Source organism: Taudactylus pleione, unplaced genomic scaffold, assembly GCF_031769625.1.
Source record: "Taudactylus pleione unplaced genomic scaffold, aTauple2 ptg000201l, whole genome shotgun sequence".
NCBI lineage: Eukaryota > Metazoa > Chordata > Amphibia > Anura > Myobatrachidae > Taudactylus > Taudactylus pleione.
This window is the reverse complement of record NW_028284603.1, coordinates 9,013,701-9,035,427: the sequence shown is the minus strand read 5'-3', so window position 1 is coordinate 9,035,427 and position 21,727 is coordinate 9,013,701. Positions and strand designations below refer to the sequence as shown.

At 46.5% G+C, this 21,727-nt stretch overlaps 1 protein-coding gene across 1 annotated transcript in view; it reads right to left on the bottom strand.

The window, feature by feature from the left end:
- SLC1A4 (solute carrier family 1 member 4) overlaps nucleotides 1–21,727 on the bottom strand; it is a 75,549-nt gene that overhangs the window by 34,619 nt on the left and 19,203 nt on the right. The window lies entirely within an intron of this gene.

The following is a 21,727-nucleotide window of genomic DNA, read 5'->3' as shown; positions in this document are numbered from 1 at the left end:
TCAGACTGTTTAAACACTGTTTTCTGGATGTACATAAATGAGCTACTGCGTGTCTGGAGACCTGCTATGTCTGCTGATGACTGCCTGATCCGGGGGCCTGATTCAGAGCCGGACGCTCTGACCAGAGCGCTCACTCTGAATCAGGGCCCTCCCACCTAAACTTGGAGCGGCCTCTTGGACGCTCGCATAGCTGTGGGTTACCACCCACAGCTTATGCGAGCATCCATGATGATGGTCGCGATGGTCAAGACCTTCGCGAACATCGGGCTTGCGACGAGACCCAGCGGTAGGGTCTCGGTGACTGCAAGCCCTGGAGTGATTTTGGCTCTATCAGAGCCAAAATCACTCCCACTGACATCACTAGTGATGTCACTGGGGCCGGACCCAGACGGTAGGCGTTCCCATGGGAACGCCTCCGTCTGGCAGCCACACCCCCAGCACGCCCACCAAAGGGGGCGTGCTGGCAATCAACATCGACGGCACACTCCCTTTGGTGAGAGACCTGGAGCGACGGCTTCCCTGTCGCTCCCCGGGTCTCGTGCATGCGCACTATGGCACCATCGACCCGCTTGCGAGCGGTTCTGAATCAGGCCCACGTTTCCATGTTTCCAGCTTTATGTCTGAGCAACTGATATGAGATGTTTTCAGTGGGTGTCTCTAAGCTCTGGACGTGAGTGGCTCATTAGCATATTTTAGCAATTGCAATCTGTGAATCTGTGGGAGATCGCAGTTGCGATTGCATTTGCGCCCTGGATCTAAATAAGGCTCATTGCTCATGAAATTAGATTTGCATACTTTTCTTTCTGTGCTCCGAGAGATATGGGGAGTTGGTCCAGGTGTGAGGGGCTGGTGCGTGGCACCACCAATTGCTTTATCAGAGCCCCTTTTATTTTTAGAAGTGAGCGAGACACTGGGGGGGGGGCTTATTCTCTGGGGAGCTAGGGAGAACTCCACCAAATTTGTGAATCTCCTGGTAGACTGATCAAATCACTGAGAATTAGTGCTATAACTTTGCTGCTTCTAAATAATGTGGGAACCCACAATATGTCTGACTGTTATGTGTGCAGTTGGCAATGTAGTTTAAATCCTGGCTGTCGGGATGCCGGCGCTCATAATGCCTGCGCCCGAATCCCGACACCAGTCAGAATCCTGTTGCCAGCATCCCGACAAAGATTGGAACGGCACCTTGCAGCCAGTATCGGGGCGTCCTCAGTGTATTCTGGGCAGTGCCATACTTCCTGGTGCTGGCAGCCCCGCCTCCTTGGCGTGATGCCATGCGCTCAGGGGGCAGGGCCAGCACAGGACGCACTGTCGTCCTATTACGGCACTGTATTTTATTACGCACAAGGGATAAAGACAGTGTCTGAGCTAGCCAAACGTAACCTGAGGGAAAGGTAGGTGTATCATTAAGATAGATGAAAACAATTAAACACAGAAGTGCACAGTTATGAAACACAGTTGATTTGTATTTATTTTGTTTAAAACAGGTGGCTATTATGATCTTAAAGTCAATAGCAAAGTAATCACTGGTTCACAGCCTTATCAACAGAGAACAAAATTGAAACTCAGAGTAAGTTATGCCAAAACAGAATGTAGAAATTACAGTAAGTAATTTGCATTCCCAATATAAAACAGTACCATACTGTGCCTTGCAAAAGTACTCACCCCCCCTTGGCTTTTTACCTTTTTTGGTACATTACAACCTGTAAGTTTTTATTTTTTTTTTATCTGAATTTTATGTGATGGATCTGCGCAAAATAGTATAATTTGGTGAAGTAAAATGAGAAAAAAAATATAAAAAATTATTTTTATAAATAAAATTCAGAAAATTGGCATGTGCATATGTAATCACCCCCTTTGCTATGAAGCCCCTCTAAAGTTCTGGTGCAACCAATTACCTTCAGAAGTCACAATTAGTGAAATGAAGTCCACCTGTGTGAGATCTAAGTGTCACATGATCTGTCAGTATAAACACACCTTTTCTGAAAGGCCCCAGAGGCTGCAACACCACTAAGCAAGAGGCATCACACCATGAAGACCAAAGAGCTCTCCAAACAAGTCAGGGACAAAGTTGTTGAGAAGTACAATTCTGGGATGGGTTATAAAAAATATCCAAATCTTTGATGATCCCCTGGAGCACCATCAAATCCATCATCATCAAATGGAAAGAACATGGTACCACAACAAACCTACCAAGAGAGGGCCGCCCACCAAAACTCACAGACCTGGCAAGGAGGGCATTAATCAGAGAGTCAGCACAGAGACCAAAGGTAACCCTGTTGGAGCTGCAGAGGTCCACAGCAGAGACTGGTGTATCTGTGCATGTGATCACAATAAGCCGTACACTCCATAGAGCTGGGCTTTGTGGAAGAGTGGCCAGAAAAAAGCCATTACTTAGTGATAAAAATAAGAAGACACTATTTGAGTTTGCCAAAAGGCATGTGGGCGACTCCCCAAATGTATGGAGGAAGGTGCTCTGGTCAGATGAGATTAAAATTAAATTTTTCGGCCACCAAGGAAAACTCTATGTCTGGCGCAAACCCAACACATCCCATCACCCCAAGAACACCATCCCCACACTGAAACATGGTGGTGGCAGCATCATGCTGTGGGGATGTTTTTCAGCAGCAGGGACTGGGAAACTGATTCGAGTCGAGGGAAAGGTGGATGGTGCTAAATACAGGGATATTCTTGAGCAAAAGCTGTTTCAGTTTGCCTGTGATTTGAGACTGAGACGGAGGTTCACCTTCCAGCAGGACAATGACCCGAAGCCTACTGCTAAAGCAACACTCGAGTGGTTTAAGGGGAAACATTTAAATGTGTTGGAATGGCCTAGTCAAAGCCCAGATCTCAATCCAATTGAGAATCTGTGGTCAGACTTGAAGATTGCTGTTCACAAGCTGAAACCTTCCAACATGAAGAAGCTGGACCAGTTTTGCCTTGAGGAATGGGCAAACATCCCAGGGGTAAGATGTGGCAAGCTTATAGAGACATCCAAAGCGACTTGCAGCTGTAATTGCCGCAAAAGGTGGCTCAACAAAGTACTGACTATAGGGGGGTGAATAGTTATGCACACTGTAGTTTTCTGTTATGTTGTCCTAAATATTGTTTGATTCACAATAGAAAAAAAAAACTTCACAGTTGTAGGCATGTTCTGTGAATGAAATGATGCACATCTTCAAACAATCCATTTGAATTCCAGGTTGTGAGGCAACAAAACATGAAAAATGCAAAGGGGGTAAATACTTTTGCAAGGCACTGTACCTCCCAACCATCTCAATTTTGTTGGGACAGTGCTAATATGAGGTCTCTGCTCAGCCTTACTGATCAGGAATGCATTGTCATGATTGGCCAGGAAGTTACTCTGGTCTGGTGCGTAGCAGTGATAATGTTATTGGAAGAGACCGGGACGGAATAAGGGGCAGCTCAGCTTTGCAGTAGGTGCACGAGACATGGAGGCACCCCTAATGTGATGTAGCCACGCTTCTTGTGGTGAATGTTATGTACATTGCTGATACAAATTGAATTGATGTACCTCTACTGTAAGATGTAAGGTTATTAGAAGTCACTGAGAAGTTCTATTACCGCACATATATGAAGGTCATGGAAGTCTGAAGTGGCATCCTTATATTATCAAGTGGAGTCTACATGAAGCTATCCATCCATACACAGCAAACTATGGGCCTGATTCAGCAAGGATCGCAGTTGCTAATACGCACACAATCGGCCGATTATTTTGCACTGCGCATGCTTACACATCTCAGTGCGCGCGCAGTGGAGACGCAGACCCATCGCATAGTGATTGACAGGAAGTGCCGTTTGTTGTTGGAATGGTACTTGATTGTGCCGATGGTTTCGCTATTCTGCAGTATATTATGGATGTGCGTATGGTAAAGTGGGCGTCCTTATGTTGTGCTGAGTTTGCATTGCATTTGCAGTGGTTTGGCTTGCTATCTCAGTTGAACTGCGTGGTACGTATTATTGCGATCCGTAGTGAGGGCCTGATTCACTACGGATCACAATAATGCGTACGCACACAGGGGGTCATTCAGACTCGCTCGCGAGCAGCAGTACGCTCGCAAGCGGGTCGATGTTCCCCACTGCGCATGCGCACGACGGAGGGAGCTACGTCGTGCGCATGCTCGAGACCCGGGGAGCGACAGGCTTTCCATCGCTCCGGGTCTCGCACCAAAGGGGACGTGCTGTCGATGTTGATTGACAGCACGCCCCCTTTGGTGGGCGTGCCTGCCAGACGGAGGCGTTCCCATGGGAACGCCTACCGTCTGAAGCCGGCCCCACTGACATCACTAGTGATGTCAGTGGGAGTGATTTTGGCTCTGATAGAGCCAAAATCACTCCAGGGCTTGTGGCAGGGAGACCCTACCGCAGGGTCTCTGTCGCAAGTCCGATGGTCGCGATGGTCTTGACCATCGCGACCATCATCATGGACGCTCGCTATAGCTGTGGGTGGTCACCCACAGCTATACGAGCGTCCAGGAGGACGCTCCATTTTCATGGAGGAGGGCCCTGATTCAGAGCGAGCGCTCTGGTCAGAGCGTTCGGCTCTGAATCAGGCCCACAGTTCAATTGTATCAATTGAATGTATCAATTCCCTGTGCCCTTAGAGACTGTAAGACTGTGAGCAAGGCCCTCTTACCTCTCTGCCTGTCTGTTAATACCTGGTCTTGTTATATTACAGTTTCCTTTTCTAAATTTAACAGTATGGCACTATATAAATAAATGAGCAGCTGCCAAGTGGTATGCCACAGAAAAACTATGCATACCTCACAACAAATGCACTTTTGAATTTGGGGCCACTGACATGCCTTCAGCACACTCACCTAAAAAGAGGGCATGGCCTCGGGGAGGGGCCTCGTAGCACATCCCCCGTTTTCATCACTCTGGGCGCATGCCTATGTGCACGGCATCTATTCAGTAGTCACTGCAATGGCTGTGCAGAGCAGTGGTCAGGGCCATCTCTTCCATTGGGCTTGTTGGGCAGTTGCCCAAGGGCCCGAAACTTGTAGGGGCCCACCAACCTGCCCCCCTACAGCCGCGAGTACTCACCTCAGTCTCAGTTTCACTTCATCCGCCAGCTTCAGACCAGTCAGACAGAGTCTCTCTGCATGTGTGGGAGGTTTGATGGGCATGCAGGAGGGTTTAATTTTATTGACCATTTCAAATTTTTTCCCGTGAATGGGTGGGTAGGGGCCCCAGTGCATTGATTTGCCCAGAGCCCACACTGCTGTTAAGACAACCCTGGCAGTGGTGATCGAATGCCTCCCCAACCTTCCTTCAGCCCACAGGACATTGCAGCCCGCTGGTGGGACTGCGGGACAGTGTCCAAAAAGTGGGACTTTCCCACTTAAATCGGGACGGTTGGGAGGTATGCAGTATGGAGCCTTCAAGTCCTGAAGCACATAGCATGACATCAGCACAAAAAATTCTCATGGATTCGGTTTTCATGCCTGAACAGACACACACAAGCCTCAGATAACCATACTCAATGCCAAACGCTGGCTGAAGTGATGTAATGTGCACCACCATTAGACTCCAGAGCAGAGGTAACATGACAATGGTCCCATGCACAGAGTGAGGTCAATCAACAAATGGTTTACAGAGTTTGGTGTACGTGACTGGCCTGTACAGATCCTGACCTCGACCCAATTTAAACAGTACTCCACCTCACTAAAATGGAGATTTATCAAAGCTTGGAGAGAGATAAAGTGGAGAGGGATATAGGACCTCATTCAGAGTCGGTCGAAGCGGCCGCACGGTTGTACGCCACCGATGTTCGCTATACTGCGCATGCGTAAAGTTCGCAATGCGCGTGCGCAAACTAGCCACTACGATCAGAAATTTCTCTCTCCTTGAACACAGCCAGGTCGGTAGTTTGAGTGACAGATTGAGGCGTTTGTGGGTGGTAACAGGGGAAGGTGCTTGAAAACGGGGGAGTGGAGATCCGAACGCAGGCGTGCCTAATTATGCGAACGGCGTTTTATGGGAGTGCATACGGTTTATTGGAGTGCATAATTAACAAAGTAGCGTCATGGCACATGTGACATGGGAGGTTTTGACACTGACAAGATCGTAGAGCTTAAGAGAGGGTATGGTCAACCTTAAGCTCTACGACCAGTTCCGATGGTTCCCGATGGTCTCGATTAATCCTTATATGCCCGGAGATGACGTGCAATGCGTATGAGAAGGGGGCGTATTTTTTTTAATTCCGGCCGCTTCCTCCCCTTGGTCGGCCAACTACCGATCCGAACTTAGGGACGCAACTTGCGAGGGAATCATTTGCATATCCGGCCCCTTTTCCCGTACGACCGTGCGGCCGCTTCGACCGACTCTGAATGAGGTCCATAGTACCAACAAATCAGCTCCTAACTGTCATTTTTCAAACACTCCCTGTAAAATGACAGTTAGGAGCTCATTGGTAGGTAGGTATGTTATCTCTCTTGTGAATATTCGCAGTCATGTTCCAAATACCTTCTTGGACGAGTGGAAGTTAATAATATAGCCACAAAGGAGAGACCAATTCCATATTAATGCCCAAGGATTTGGAAGTTTAACAAATCCTTGGGTATTTATATGGGTGTGTGTATAACATGCAGATATAAAGTTACACCGTGCCCCTCATGTGCAATTTCTATGCATTTCTTGATAAGCCAAGTAAGCCAACTAAGAAGAATAACAAGTAGTGCTTAGGGTATTTGTATTTATCTCTTCAAATACTGCACACATAGTGTATTATAGATGATATTACAAATAATTATATATATATATATATATATTAAATTTATTACGGTCAAATATTTAATTCTATAAAATATGTACGCACAATTTTTCTAATATCTCAAACTGTAAAAATAGGTAAAATGTGTATAAAATAATAATACATGAACAACTTGAGATAAGTATCCCCCTTTGAAGTATGAATGAGTCTGTAATGCAGGCAATGTCATTCAAGAGGCTGAATACATAGCAATGTGAAGATGAGTTGAAATCTCCATTCCAAGGGGTGTTCAATGAGAGTAAAACTTCACATGCATAAATGTCAAAAAAGGGTCCTTGGACAAAGACTGATCTCACCCATATTGAGCAGTGTCGGATCTAACCGTCTATCCTGGCAGTGCCGAAAAAATAGTATTCCTTGAATAGGCTTGTAGAGTTTTGTGTGTATGAACATACACCAGTTTGCCATATTTTGTGAGTCCATCACCGGTTGCTATGGCGCTGCTAGTAGGCTTTGAATGTTGGCACCTGATCATTGAGTGTTAAGCTAGGTACACACTAGACGACTTGCAAACGATGCAATGTGGTAAACGGTTTCCCTTGAACTCCCGGACAAACGATCTAGTGCATACACACTGTGCAATCGTTAGATTGTTAACGATATATCGTTTGCTTTCCAAAACGCCTGACGACCATCTTAAAGATTTCTGCAAAATGTAAATAATGGGCTGTACTATCTACAGTGTATATAAAGCAGGCACCATTTTAGCTCTGTGCAGTTCTGCTCTGTGACTAGTGAGGCTTGGTGTATACCTGCTGAATGCATACTTGCCTACCCTCCCGATTTGGTCGGGAGCCTCCCGAAAATCGGGTGCCGCTCCCGACCACCCGGAAGGCAAGGCAAGTCTCCCGGAACCAGCCGCAGCCATCGTACATTCCCCGTTGCCGGCCACTTAATATGTAGCCCGAACAACGGGGGGCGGGGCCACGATGACGTGCTGAGCCGCCACGCCCCCCGCTCCGCCCACCTGCTGTGAGAGGAGTGTTGTCCAGGCTGTCCCCTCCCGGAAGGGACAGCCTAAAGGTAGGCAAGTCTGGCTGAATGCTGTACATTGCTTTACTGCTCTGCTTTGTTTTGCCTGGCTTAACAAAGTGTGTTTATTCTACATTGTGATTGATCCTTTTCGCTATCGAGTGAGGCCATCATATGCTGTGGCTGTAGTGTTAGCTCATAGGGAGTGGGCCCAGGAGAGAAGCCTGAGATCATGCTGGACAAAGGAGTGGCTGTTGCAGAGGGAGTCTCTCTCTCATACGCCACTGCTTATGGAGATTCGGGAGAACAATCCGGATGACTACCACAACTTCCTGCGCATGGATGACGCCAGCATCTAGGAGTAGCTGCGTCTGGTGACTCCCTACATCCGGAGGCAGAATACCAAGTTGCAGAGGGCCATCCCTGCTGTGGAGAGGCTGATTGCTACCCTGAGGTACCTGGCTACAGGAAGATCCCTGTCTGAACTGAAGTTTGGCTCCTTCATCTCCCCTCCAGCTTTGTGTCTCATCATACCAGAATACCAGAGACCTGCAGAGCCATCATTACTGTCCTTTTATTTCTTGTTCAAGAAAAAAAAAAATTATTATAAATGTACAAACTCTAGCTTTTGCCCTTCTGCTCCACGAGAGGTTTCTGTTCTCCCCGAACTCGCCTTAGGACACCTGCGTTACGGTTTGACAGATGTCACCCAAAGAACACGGCTGCATTTTTTCTTCTTTTATACATGTATAAAATGCCACGCAACAGCATTTTTTTTAACATTTGCACATGTACAGGAAAACTGTACGTGCATACATATTAATATAATGATATTTGATATTGTGTAACAATATATAAATATTTTAGGCCTTATTAGGCAACAAAATAAGGGCCTAATTTGCAAATTTATAACAAACAGTATGTGCATATATTTTTATGTAAACATATATACCTTATCATAAAATTATCAGCAAGTTTTATCATTCCCAATAAATTTGGTGCTCTATGATATACGGGTGCTCGTGCCGCTGATTTCACTAGGTCAATAAACACGTTCCGTAAGGGTAGATTGCAGCACCATCAATCTGCCCTTATGGCATGCGTTTATTGACCTAATCAAATCAGTGTCACAAGCACCATATATCATACAGCACCTATTGTGAATGACCACATTTGTTGAAAATTGGGGTACATAAATATATCACATTGTTATAAAATTGAGGGTCTTCTCTGTTTCCATTAATGCACTATAGATGCCACTGGAAGATGTAGACAATAGGTGGGTGGGGGAGGGGGGTTTGATGGGGGTGGAAATCATCATTCTACTGGGAGGGGCAATTTGGTGTGGCTGAGGCTCACAAACAAATGTACTGGCGTTAATTTCCCACTTTTGCCACAAATTACCAAATCATAGGTCAGCCTCTCAAATTGGAGCTGTTGTTCCGGAACCATTTGACACATGGATCTCCCTAAGTGTGAGGCTAGTAGATCAAATGGTTCTGGTTGGGTTTGCAGAACTTTTTTTCTGCTTTTTTGAGAAATTGATCCGCAGCGGTGATTGTTTGCAGCCTTGTTTTTGTGGCAATTTGTTGTGGTTTTTTGAGGGGTGGTAGGCTGGCTTTACTGGAACTTTTACCCTCACTTTCCACAATGTTGCTTATGTCCTGGGTGACATCATTGTCCAGGTCAGGGGTTAAAGTCTGTAAAAAAATAAAGTTATTCATAAAGGTCATATTTAAATTTTTTTTTTTTTAATTCTACAATAGTTCTCTACAACTGTGGAGGAATGGAAAAGCATTGCTGCGGGAGAACTATAGATGGCAAGCATGTGCGCATAGCCCCACCTTCCAACAACTACAACTACAAGGGAATCTTCAGCATTGTTCTGAAGACTGTGGTTGTTGGCAAGAATGGTCTTGTTTCGGATGGTGGGTCCTTCAAACAGACGGCTTTCTACGAGAAGCTCAACTCAAAAACCCTTAACTTGCCGTCTGTGAGGAAAACTAAGCACGGCCTAAATTTTGTGTTTGTGGCTGACGAGGCTTTTGCACTCCATGAACACATTATGAAGCCGCATGCGCACAGGGGGCTGACGAAGTAGAAGCACATTTTCAATTACAGACTGTCACGTGCATGCCGGATTGTGGAGAACGCATTTGGCATCCATAGCAATCGCCTCAGGATTTTCCACACAGCCATCAACCTACGTGTGGACAAGATTGACTGGGTTGTCTTGGAATGCTGTGTCCATAGTTTCTAAGGCAGAAAACCATCCAGCAAAGGACAACAGCCACAGCTATGCCAGATGACCCACAACATCCAGAGGACTTGGATCGGTGGTCGTCTGTGGCAGCATCAGGGGTTGCAGAAACTATCCGGGTCTCGCTCATGAACACGACGGAGCCGGCTCCGTCGTGCGCATGCACACTGGGCCACCATCGACCCGCTTGCGAACGCTCACCGCTCGCGAGCGGGTCTGAATCAGGCCCTGAGTCGGATGCAAGTCCTATGCCTCCCATGGATATTTGGAGACGGAGCATGCCTTGTAGAAAGCAATCGCGGACTGCGAATGCACCGCACCATACATACGCACACGGGCAGAGATTGAAAGTGCGAATGGATTGATCAGTCTGCTGATGGACTACCCCCTCGAAATGGGTGGTAACTGGGCAGTGACCATGTGATCTCACAAAACTGATCTGTCGTGTGGGACCGCCACAGGTGTCTAAACCGATTTCTTTGCTCGCTCACTGCATGCAGATGGATATGGGATGCCTGTTTTAGCCATATATTTGCACACAGCATTGAGTGGGTGAATGTTCCCATACCAATGATGACGGCTGCGGCTGCAGAGGAAAAATAGTGGGCAGGCCAGCCTTTTGCATGCAGACACACGGATAATCTGCATAGATGGGCGGATACTCGCATTAGATGCATTCATCCAATCAGATGCAGTGGCCATTCTAAGGGCTCCATTTACTAACGAGTTTCAGAGTAAGTGTTATTTTACTTTTTCATTCGCCGCATTTTTTTTTTCATTTTTCATCCTCTATTTATTAATCTTCTTGTACTTGGCGAGCGCTAATGATGAAAGGACCTATCAGTGCTGTTTTACATATGTAAGCAGCGCTGACGAATTAAGTTTTTTCTTTAATCCTAATTTTTTAGCACATGCGCACTCTCTCTGCCTGTACTTCAAGGATATTGTGACGGTGGGTGGAGCCATTTTGGAGGACGGATGTGCATATGTGCAGCTCCGGTAAGTTTGTACTTTGAATTAGTTTCATTTTTGTTTTGTTTTGTGGGGAGACAGTTTGGAGGCCAGTATTTGTTTGCCCGATGGTGTGTTGTTTCACCATTTTATTATCAGTGTTGTGGGGAGCTTCCCTGTCATCATAACAGGCTACAGTGAACACTGGGCATACAGCGTCACAGAACACTTCCTGTGTTGAGGCAGTTCACATAGAAACACAGTAAAGACCCTGATGCCGGAGCTGGCTGCCGGGACCTCAGCATATGGAAGCGCTGTTTAATAGAAGCCTGAAGCTGGAAAGTTTAAAATAACGCAACGAACGGTAAGTTATGGGGGGCATCCACTACAAGATCTGAAAATGACTGCACGATTACGACATTGTAATCGTGCAGTCGTTTGTCAGTCGTGTGATGTGCCTGCACTGAACGAGCAGACGTTCAGTGCAGGGTCATCCATCATCTGGAAACATGCTGAGCCTGACGATATCGTCAGGTTGACCAGCATGTTTGCACGATGATAGATGTCTAAAAGATGTCTAAAAGATGTCTAAAAAATACCAAATTTTCAAACGATGTTCAAACGATGTTTGAACGATTATCGAACGATTATCGAATGATTTTTTTGTTATCGTTCAACTTTATCGTCTAGTGGATACCCCCCTTAAGATTTGCATGTTGAAATGAAATAAAAAATAGCTCTGCATTACACTACTACTAACAGCCTTTAATAAATATAAGAAACACTGGAATTGACACACAACGAGTTTTTAACTGCTGAAGCTCGTTAGTAAATGGAGCCCCAGGTCTGGTCTTTAGTGGTCTGTCCACAAACCTAAGCCGTCCCTCATCGCTATATAAAGTTCCTGGTTCTGGGGTCTGTGTGTTCATTCGGGCTTCTCTCTTGAACTACTGGACGGATATTGATGGGGTTTTCACTATTCTATACAGCATTGGTTGAGACAGGTTTAGGTGGATAAACCATTCATCTGTGACAAATGGGAACCGAGTAGTGACTATTTTAGTGAAGCAGTCACAGAAACTAATCCAGTAGCTGCCTGTAGTGCTGAAAGAGAAAAGTGAGAGCCAATCAGAGCTAGCAATGTGCACTATTATTTCACAGCAGCCTAGAGAGGGGAGGGAGTCAGGGACTGGAGTAGAATCATGCCTGAGGGCCTGATTCAGACTTGAGAATAGGCTAGGAAGAGCAAGTAATGGTGCATACACACGATCAGATTTTTTCTTCAGATATGGACGATAACGATTTAAAAATCGTTCAGTCGTTCATATCTGATGGAAAATCGTTCATATCTGACATGCCTGAACGATGGACGATCAACGATGCGCGTTCCCGTTTGTCAGATAACGATATCTGACATCTGATGGGTTTGCAGTCAGACTTGGACGATTCCATTCATTTTAATGCAGTCAAAAATCGTTCAATCGTCCAAATCGTTCAAATCGTTCAAAACTTTGGTCAAATCGTCCAAATCGTTCAAATCGTTTAATCGTTCAGTCGTTCATCTGACAAATCTGACAAGTCTGACAAATCTGACCGTGTGTACGCTCCATAACTGTGCATATTGGTAAAACCATGCTGCATGTAGGTGGGGAAGATTTAAAATGTGCTCTCAAATTTAGATTTGGGAGGGGTGTGTCCATACTGAATCTTAATTCAAGTTTAAAAAATAAAGCTGTCCAGCATTTCTAGGCTACATGCAAAAGCAGCCTGCTACATGCAAAAAAAAAAGGTATGTATTTGCACTCCTTGCATTGCAATCGGATTGTGGTGACACTGGTTTGATGCAGGGGGCAGGAGTGAGAAGCAGGGAGTTGTTGTGAGATACAGAGGGCTGTGGTGTGATGCAAGGGGCTGTGGTAAAATATGGGATACTGTGGTGAAATACAGGGGGCAGTAGTGGGAAGCAGGAGGCCGTTGTGAGATGCAGGGGGCAGAAGTAAGAAGCAGAAGACTGTTGTGAGATGCAGGGGGCTGTGGCGGGATTACATTTCTCCCGTGCATCAAATGTTAAAAACACTACCATCATTGGTTAGTAACCATCGGATTCCGATGTCCATCCCTATGCTGAAGCTACAGGCGGACTCTTGCCACCACTCCCCGCCGTGAAGTGCTCCCTCTCCAGCGTGATGCTCCTGCTCAGCCACGCGCCCTCGGTGAACAGGAGACACCTCCCATAGAAGTCAGCGCTGTTCTCGGACAGGGGCACCATGGCGAGGAAGCTCAACAGGAAGCCCGGGAAATACAGGCTACATTATGCAAAGAGCACTTTGCTCCTCGCCATGTACGGCAGCTGGAGGGGTCACAGGGAGGCTGTAGAAATATGCACAGGTGCCCTGGGGACATGATGCTGATAATGCTTACGCTAGCTGCAATACAAATCTCTCATCTATGATCCTCCTGCCCTTCGTGGTCAGGCCCCAGCCAGCTGCAAGGCAGCAGCAGGGGGGGTTGTGGTGACACTTGTGAGATGCAGGGGGCAGGAGTGAGAAGCAGGGGGTTGTGGTGAGATGCAAAGGAAAGTGGTGAGATGCAGAGGCCTGTGCTATGATGCAGGGGGCTGTGGTAAGAAGCAGTAGTGAAAAGCAGGGGCCTGTGGTGAAATATAGAATGCTGTGGTGGAATGCAGGGGGCAGTAGTGAGAAACAGGAGACTGTTGTGATATGCAAGTTGCAGGAATAAGATACAGGAGGCTGTTGAGAGATGCAGGGGGCTGCGGTCATATGCAGGGGACTGTGGTGACATGGCATACATTGTTATGAGATGCAGGGGACTGTGGTGACATGGCATACATTGTTATGAGATGCCGGGGACTGTGGTGACATGATGTAGGTTATGAGGTGCAGGGGACTGTGGTGACATGGCGTAGGTTGTTATGAGATGCAGGGAGCTGTGGTGACATGGCGTAGGTTGTTATGAGATGCAGGGGGCTGTGGTGACATGGCGTAGGTTGTTATGAGATGCAGGGGGCTGTGGTGACATGGCGTAGGTTGTTATGAGATGCAGGGGGCTGTGGTGACATGGCGTAGGTTGTTATTAGATGCAGGGGACTGTGGTGACATGGAGTAGGTTGTTATGAGATGCAGGGGGCTGTGGTGACATGGCGTAGGTTGTTATGAGATGCAGGGGGCTGTGGTGACATGGCGTAGGTTGTTATGAGGTGCAGGGGACTGTGGTGACATGGAGTAGGTTGTTATGAGGTGCAGGGGACTGTGGTGACATGGCGTACATTGTTATGAGATGCAGGGGACTGTGGTGACATGGCGTACATTGTTATGAGATGCCGGGGACTGTGGTTACATGGTGTAGGTTGTTATGAGATGCAGGGGACTGTGGTGACATGGTGTAGGTTGTTATGAGGTGCAGGGGACTGTGGTGAGATGGCGTAGGTTGTTATGAGATGCAGGGGGCTGTGGTGACATGGCGTAGGTTGTTATGAGATGCACGGGGCTGTGGTGACATGGCGTAGGTTGTTATGAGATGCAGGGGACAGTGGTGACATAACGTAGTTTGTTATGAGGTGTAGGGGACTGTGTTTAGATGGCGTAGGTTGTTATGAGATGCCGGGGACTGTGGTGACATGGCGTAGGTTGTTATGAGATGCAGGGGGCTGTGGTGACATGGCGTAAGTTGTTATGAGATGCAGGGGGCTGTGGTGACATGGCGTAGGTTGTTATGAGATGCAGGGGGCTGTGGTGACATGGCATAGGTTGCTATGAGATGCGGGGGCTGTGGTGACATGGCGTAGGTTCTTATGAGGTGCAGGGGACTGTGGTGACATGGCGTAGGTTGTTATGAGATGCAGGGGGCTGTGGTGACATGGTGTAGGTTGTTATGAGATGCAGGGGGCTGTGGTGACATGACGTAGGTTATTATGAGGTGCAGGAGACTGTGGTGACATGGCATAGGTTGTTATGAGATTCAGGGGGCTGTGGTGACATGGCGTAGGTTGTTATGAGATGCAGGGGGCTGTGGTGACATGGCGTAGGTTGTTATGAGATGCAAGGGGCTGTGGTGAGGTGCAGGGGATTGTGGTGACATGTCGTAGGTTGTCATGAGGTGCAGGGGACTGTGGTGACATGGCGTAGGTTGTTATGAGATGCAGGGGGCTGTGGTGACATGACGTAGGTTGTTATGAGGTGCAGGGGACTGTGGTGACATGGCGTACATTGTTATGAGATGCAGGGGACTGTGGTGACATGGTGTACATTGTTATGAGATGCCGGGGACTGTGGTTACATGGTGTAGGTTGTTATGAGATGCAGGGGACTGTGGTGACATGGTGTAGGTTGTTATGAGGTGCAGGGGACTGTGGTGAGATGGCGTAGGTTGTTATGAGATGCAGGGGGCTGTGGTGACATGGCGTAGGTTGTTATGAGATGCACGGGGCTGTGGTGACATGGCGTAGGTTGTTATGAGATGCAGGGGACTGTGGTGACATGACGTAGTTTGTTATGAGGTGTAGGGGACTGTGTTTAGATGGCGTAGGTTGTTATGAGATGCCGGGGACTGTGGTGACATGGCGTAGGTTGTTATGAGATGCAGGGGGCTGTGGTGACATGGCGTAAGTTGTTATGAGATGCAGGGGGCTGTGGTGACATGGCGTAGGTTGTTATGAGATGCAGGGGGCTGTGGTGACATGGCATAGGTTGCTATGAGATGCGGGGGCTGTGGTGACATGGCGTAGGTTCTTATGAGGTGCAGGGGACTGTGGTGACATGGCGTAGGTTGTTATGAGATGCAGGGGGCTGTGGTGACATGGTGTAGGTTGTTATGAGATGCAGGGGGCTGTGGTGACATGACGTAGGTTATTATGAGGTGCAGGAGACTGTGGTGACATGGCATAGGTTGTTATGAGATGCAGGGGGCTGTGGTGACATGGCGTAGGTTATGAGATGCAGTGGGCTGTGGTGACATGGCATAGGTTGTTATGAGATGCAGGGGGCTGTGGTGACATGGCGTAGGTTGTTATGAGATGCAAGGGGCTGTGGTGAGGTGCAGGGGATTGTGGTGACATGTCGTAGGTTGTTATGAGGTGCAGGGGACTGTGGTGACATGGCGTAGGTTGTTATGAGATGCAGGGGGCTGTGGTGACATGACGTAGGTTGTTATGAGGTGCAGGGGACTGTGGTGACATGGCGTAGGTTGTTATGAGATGCAGGGGGCTGTGGTGACATGGCGTAGGTTATGAGATGCAGGGGGCTGTTTTGACATGGCGTAGGTTGTTATGAGATGCAAGGGGCTGTGGTGACATGGCGTAGGTTGTTATGAGATGCAAGGGGCTGTAGTGAGGTGCAGGGGATTGTGGTGACATGGCGTAGGTTGTTATGAGGTGCAGGGGACTGTGGTGACATGGCGTAGGTTGTTATGAGATGCAGGGGGCTGTGGTGACATGGCATAGGTTATGAGATGCAGGGGGCTGTGGTGACATGGCGTAGGTTGTTATGAGATGCAGGGGGCTGTGGTGACATGGCGCAGGTTGTTATGAGATGCAAGGGGCTGTGGTGACATGGGGTAGGTTGTAATGAGATGCAGGGGACTGTGGTGACATGGCGTAGGCTGTTATGAGATGCAGGGGACTGTGGTGACATGGTGTAAGTTGTTATGAGATGCAGGGGGCTGTGGTGACATGGCGTAGGTTGTTATGAGATGCAGGGGGCTGTGGTGACATGGCGTAGGTTGTTATGAGATGCAGGGGACTGTGGTGACATGGCGTAGGTTGTAATGAGATGCAGGGGACTGTGGTGACATGGCGTAGGTTGTTATGAGATGCAGGGGACTGTGGTGACATGGTGTAAGTTGTTATGAGATGCAGGGGGCTGTGGTGACATGGCGTAGGTTGTTATGAGATGCAGGGGGCTGTGGTGACATGGCGTAGGTTGTTATGAGATGCAGGGGGCTGTGGTGACATGGCGTAGGTTGTTATGAGATGCAGGGGGCTGTGGCAAGATGAATTTGCTCCCAGGTGAAGCTGGGGCAGGTCGCTGGTCTCCAATAAGTCCATGAATCCCTACATCACTGGACTCAGTAGCAATCACATTCCTGTATTTGACATTCGACCATATCACTGCTTTGATAATACTTAAATAAGCAACTGAAAACAAAAAAGTTAACAAAAATACTTGAGTAATGAACAGTGCTGTACTTGGTTTCAGCTTATGCAAGCAAGCAAAATATTGCTAGAAGCTCTGACTCTACATCAATCCCCCTCCCCTTCCCCAATACAAAAACACCCTCATAATACTAACTTAATTATGTGAACTGCTACACATGCACAATGCTTCATCCAAACTATGGGGAAGGACATGTGTTTTGCAGGCACTCCTGGTTTATCATTTACTTGTAACCTTGGCTTTAATATAAAACGACATTGCCTAAGACACAATAAGGGTTATTTAAGAACATGCGCAAATACGCGGCGCCCCTGCAGTAGTTATGCCATCTTGTGTTGTAATGTGTATATTTTTGTACAAATATGCTTGATTTTATGAAAAGCACAGGGAATTCCATGTCAAAATAACAGCGTCTGCAAGGTGCAAAATTCTGATGGGAGCAGCTGGCAGATTGGGGTATTCTTACATATGTGCATCCGGGAATGCACAAGATATTTGCTGTAATGCATACTTCCTGATCTCCTGTGATATATGAGAGACTCTGGAGTAGGTCATCTTAGGAAAGGCTGTCGACCATCGCTGGTTAGATACCATTGATGGTGTGATATCATGGCAAATAGTTTTACCAATGATGGGTGTTCACCAATAGTAAACATCAGCAGTGGAGGTTCAATGGTGGCCAGTCAGCACTTGCACGGCCTGTTCAACCATCAATGGATTCCCCCCTATGGTTATAAACATTGACTATTGATTTCCGAAACCACTGATAGACAACCCTAGGTCACCACATCAATTCTGAAGTGGATGGGGCATTTTTGGTGATTCATTGTGAATTAAATTACCATTGCTCCTTCCTCTTCTGAACAATGAATTGAATCATGTTGTTACGCAGCGGGGCTGGACTGTGATGGCGCAAAACATCATCTTGTTTCTTGGAACTCACTACCTTGATCTCATGGTGTATTCCTACATTAGAAGATGACATTTTTTTCTCCCCACAAAAGGACTAGTTTGTTATGGGTGCTCAGGAGGTTTGCAATGCTAAAAGCTAGACCCCTGAAAGAAGTATGGGAGATTCTAATTGGGGTTACTCTGAGTTCAGAGTGTGTATTGGGGCTTTTTTACCACTAAAAGGGGACAGATATTTCATTCTTTGAAGTACAAAGAGGACTGTACTGAATCCCATGTGTCTAGTTTTCCATGGGGCTGGTTACTACTACTACTACTAATTGCTGGGTAGATAAACAGAGCCAAATTTTAATTTCAATATGGTCTGTGAGAGATCAGATCCCAATTTGAGTCCAGGATTGGAATAAGTTGAGGTTAAGGCACTGGGGAAAGCTTGGGGTATCTCAGAGGGTGATAACTGGGTAAAGCAGGCAAGACATTGAAGTGGAGTGTGTATTCTTTCATCCATACACATTTTCAGGAGGATCCACAATCTCACAAAAGAAGGGAAAGATTGATTTTATAAGTGCAGGTTCGAAAAGAGAGAAGTGGGCATGCACCTATGTAAGGTCAAGCAAATAAAATATGCATTGCACATGCTCTAAAGTTACATTTTATGAATGCAGTTGTATACTGTATATGTATGAGGGTTTAAGATGGCTACACATGTTATGATCCAGACTTTGGGCTTGATATCCACACCAGGCAGTGTCTAATTTGTAATTTGACAACAGGATAAATAGCTATATCCTATAGAGCCAATTTACTGCAGGCCACTGGCCAACTTCACTTTAAGGCAGGAACAATTCCAATCCAATATGGATTTTAAATGATTTCTACAAACTTTGGGATTCAGTGTTTACATACACACAAAGAGTAGTCTTAAAACAATTTTCCCTAAATTTGCTAAATTGTTCAACTCTACCTTACGTCTTACACTCTGCAGGGAAGAGGCCCTATTCAGTCCTAAACACCCGAAGCATTAGTCTGCATCATTATGTGGTGCAGTCACATGCTAATGACCTCATCACCTCACCCAGAGACTTGAAAGTCCCAGCAGAAACCGATAACTTGGACTTTTACACCTGTGAGATGATGCAATGGGCTTCAGGGTTGTCAGCCAGTTTTACCAGGTCCATGAGGCTGTACTAAGGTCCTGAAGCATCATTCCAGTGTACCAATTAATGAGTTCCAAATGAGGGACTCCCGGCAAGGATTGGGAAGATACATAGTAACTATTATGATGCATACATTTATGTAATGATTATTATTGTCATTTATGCAGTGGCAACATATTATGCAGCTCTCCGAAAAATTGGAAATTTCACATCAGTCCCTGTGATAGCGGAGTTTCCATATAAATTCCATAGAAACTGGAGTACCCAGAGGAAATCCAGGCAAACACAGGTAGGCCCATACAAACTCCACATAGATAGTGCCATTGTCAGAATGGAATGCATGGTCCCAGTTCTGTAATACAGCAATGCTAAGCACTGTGCACACATATTTGCCCATATAAAATGGATGGCCATATGCCAACCATTTCTCTAATAGCACCCAACACTTCAAATGGTTAAAGAAAGACCATTAAGAATTTGGTACAATTTTGTCTCAATCTCAGCTATGTACATAGTCGTGCCCACACATTGAAGGGAAACTTCATTTATGGGGATAAATTTATTATGCAGCACTTTTCAAAGCCACCGCGTCTTCGGCAGTTATAGCCAGGGTAATTATAGTCAATACAAAACCAGGTGTTCATATTAATGTGACACATTGCATCATGTGTTCTGCACATACTGTAACTTATGCTGGGTACACACTTGGCGATATATTGCTCCTTCTACCGACGAGCGATATATTTGCGAGTATATAGGCGGGGTGTGTACAACCGATATGTCTGTGGACGATGTCTCAACTGACATCTCAACTGGGCGGGCAAATTCGTTGTTCAAAGTGTGTACCCAGCATTACTTTCTCCTTCCAGTTATTCTTTGGTGATTTCCCAAACATGTAACACACTTTTCAAATAGCAGGTAGGGGATGTTGTTTTGATACGCCCTTAGGACCTGATTCAGCAAAGAACGCAGTAGCTAATACGCACGCAATCGGCCGATTATTGCGTACTGCGCATGCATCGCAGTGCGCATGCACAAACCAGCCACTGCGATCGGGACTGCGATCGCAACAACTACGCAGACCCATCGCAGAGTGATTGACAGGAAGTGGCGTTTGTGGGTGGTAACGGCAGGGTGGTCGGGCAAATGCAGGCGTGCCAGTGCATTTGGACGCCGTTGCAGAGGCATGCATAAATTATCCACTGCAATGTCATACGCAGCCGGAGGTCTGATAGCCTGCGTGGAAGTTAGTAATTTCGGAGTAAGGTCAGGACTTGTGCAAGTGTGCATGAGGCTGCGATGGTACTCTATTGTACCGATGGTTTTGCAGTCCTGCTAAAAATTCCGGATGTGTGCCTATAAAGCGGGCGTCCTTATGTAGTGCAAAGGCGGCATTGCGATCACAATGGATTAGCAAACTATCGCAGTTGAACTGCGTGTGTAATCTCTACAGCATTCGCAGTTGCGTTCCTTACTGAATCAGACCCTTAGTTCCATTGCTTTTAGTATTGTTTTAAAGGCAAATTACATTTCCCACCAGTGAGAGAGAAAAGCCCTTAGAGAGATAGGGTGACAAACTTGTTGTATTCAAGTTTTGGGGTCCTATGTACCTCAAACTTTTACTCCTTGCTGGTTGTAGCTAACACAATTGCTGGTTTAATATCTTGCAGAAGAAAATCAAGAAATCAGTAAGTTAGAGAGACGCTGGTGGGATTCATAATTGGATAAAGCTTTTTTACTATTTTATTTTAATGTATGAATGAAAAAAATGTTTTATTGTTCTTCATTTGTTCTATATTCATATCCAGGGGAATTTAGTTTTCCCTTGGATAAGTGAATCTCACCAACATTCTCCAGTGGGTATTAGGAAGTCTAATCATACAGTAGCAGTTTGCAATCTAGTGAACAAAGAGAAGGAGCTTGGGAGAAATCTGGCACATATCCCATTCTGAAAGGCCCTTTATAAGTTGCCTGGCTCTTGCCGAATTATAACTTGGAACCATTTGTGGCTCTGTGAAGTAGTTTTCCTTGCAGTGCACTTTTAAACACATTTTCTCCTTTCAAAACCACACAGGCCATTGCTTTATAATACTTATATTTTACTCATCATAATATTACTACAGGTTACAAAAATCTATATCACTATAGGGTACACAAATCATGCATGCACTTGTTTATTAGACAGAAGGCCTAATTCAGCAAGGAACGCACAGGAGAGAACACACGCACTTGGCCGATGTTTTTGCTCTGCGCATGCGTATGCATCGCACTAGGCGTGCGCGAACTTGCCAGTGCGATTAGATTATGGTACGCAGACTACACGCAGTGTGTACGCAGACCCTTCCGAAAATGATGAAAGTGCCGTTTGTGGGTGGCGTCGGGGGGTGGTCAGGAGAACGCAGGCGTTATAACACAGTTATAACATAGGGGGGTACATAATTAAGGCAGTGCGGCGGCATACGCAGCCATACCGTAAGCTGTACACAGGAAGCGGCCAAATTCCCGCAGCAGG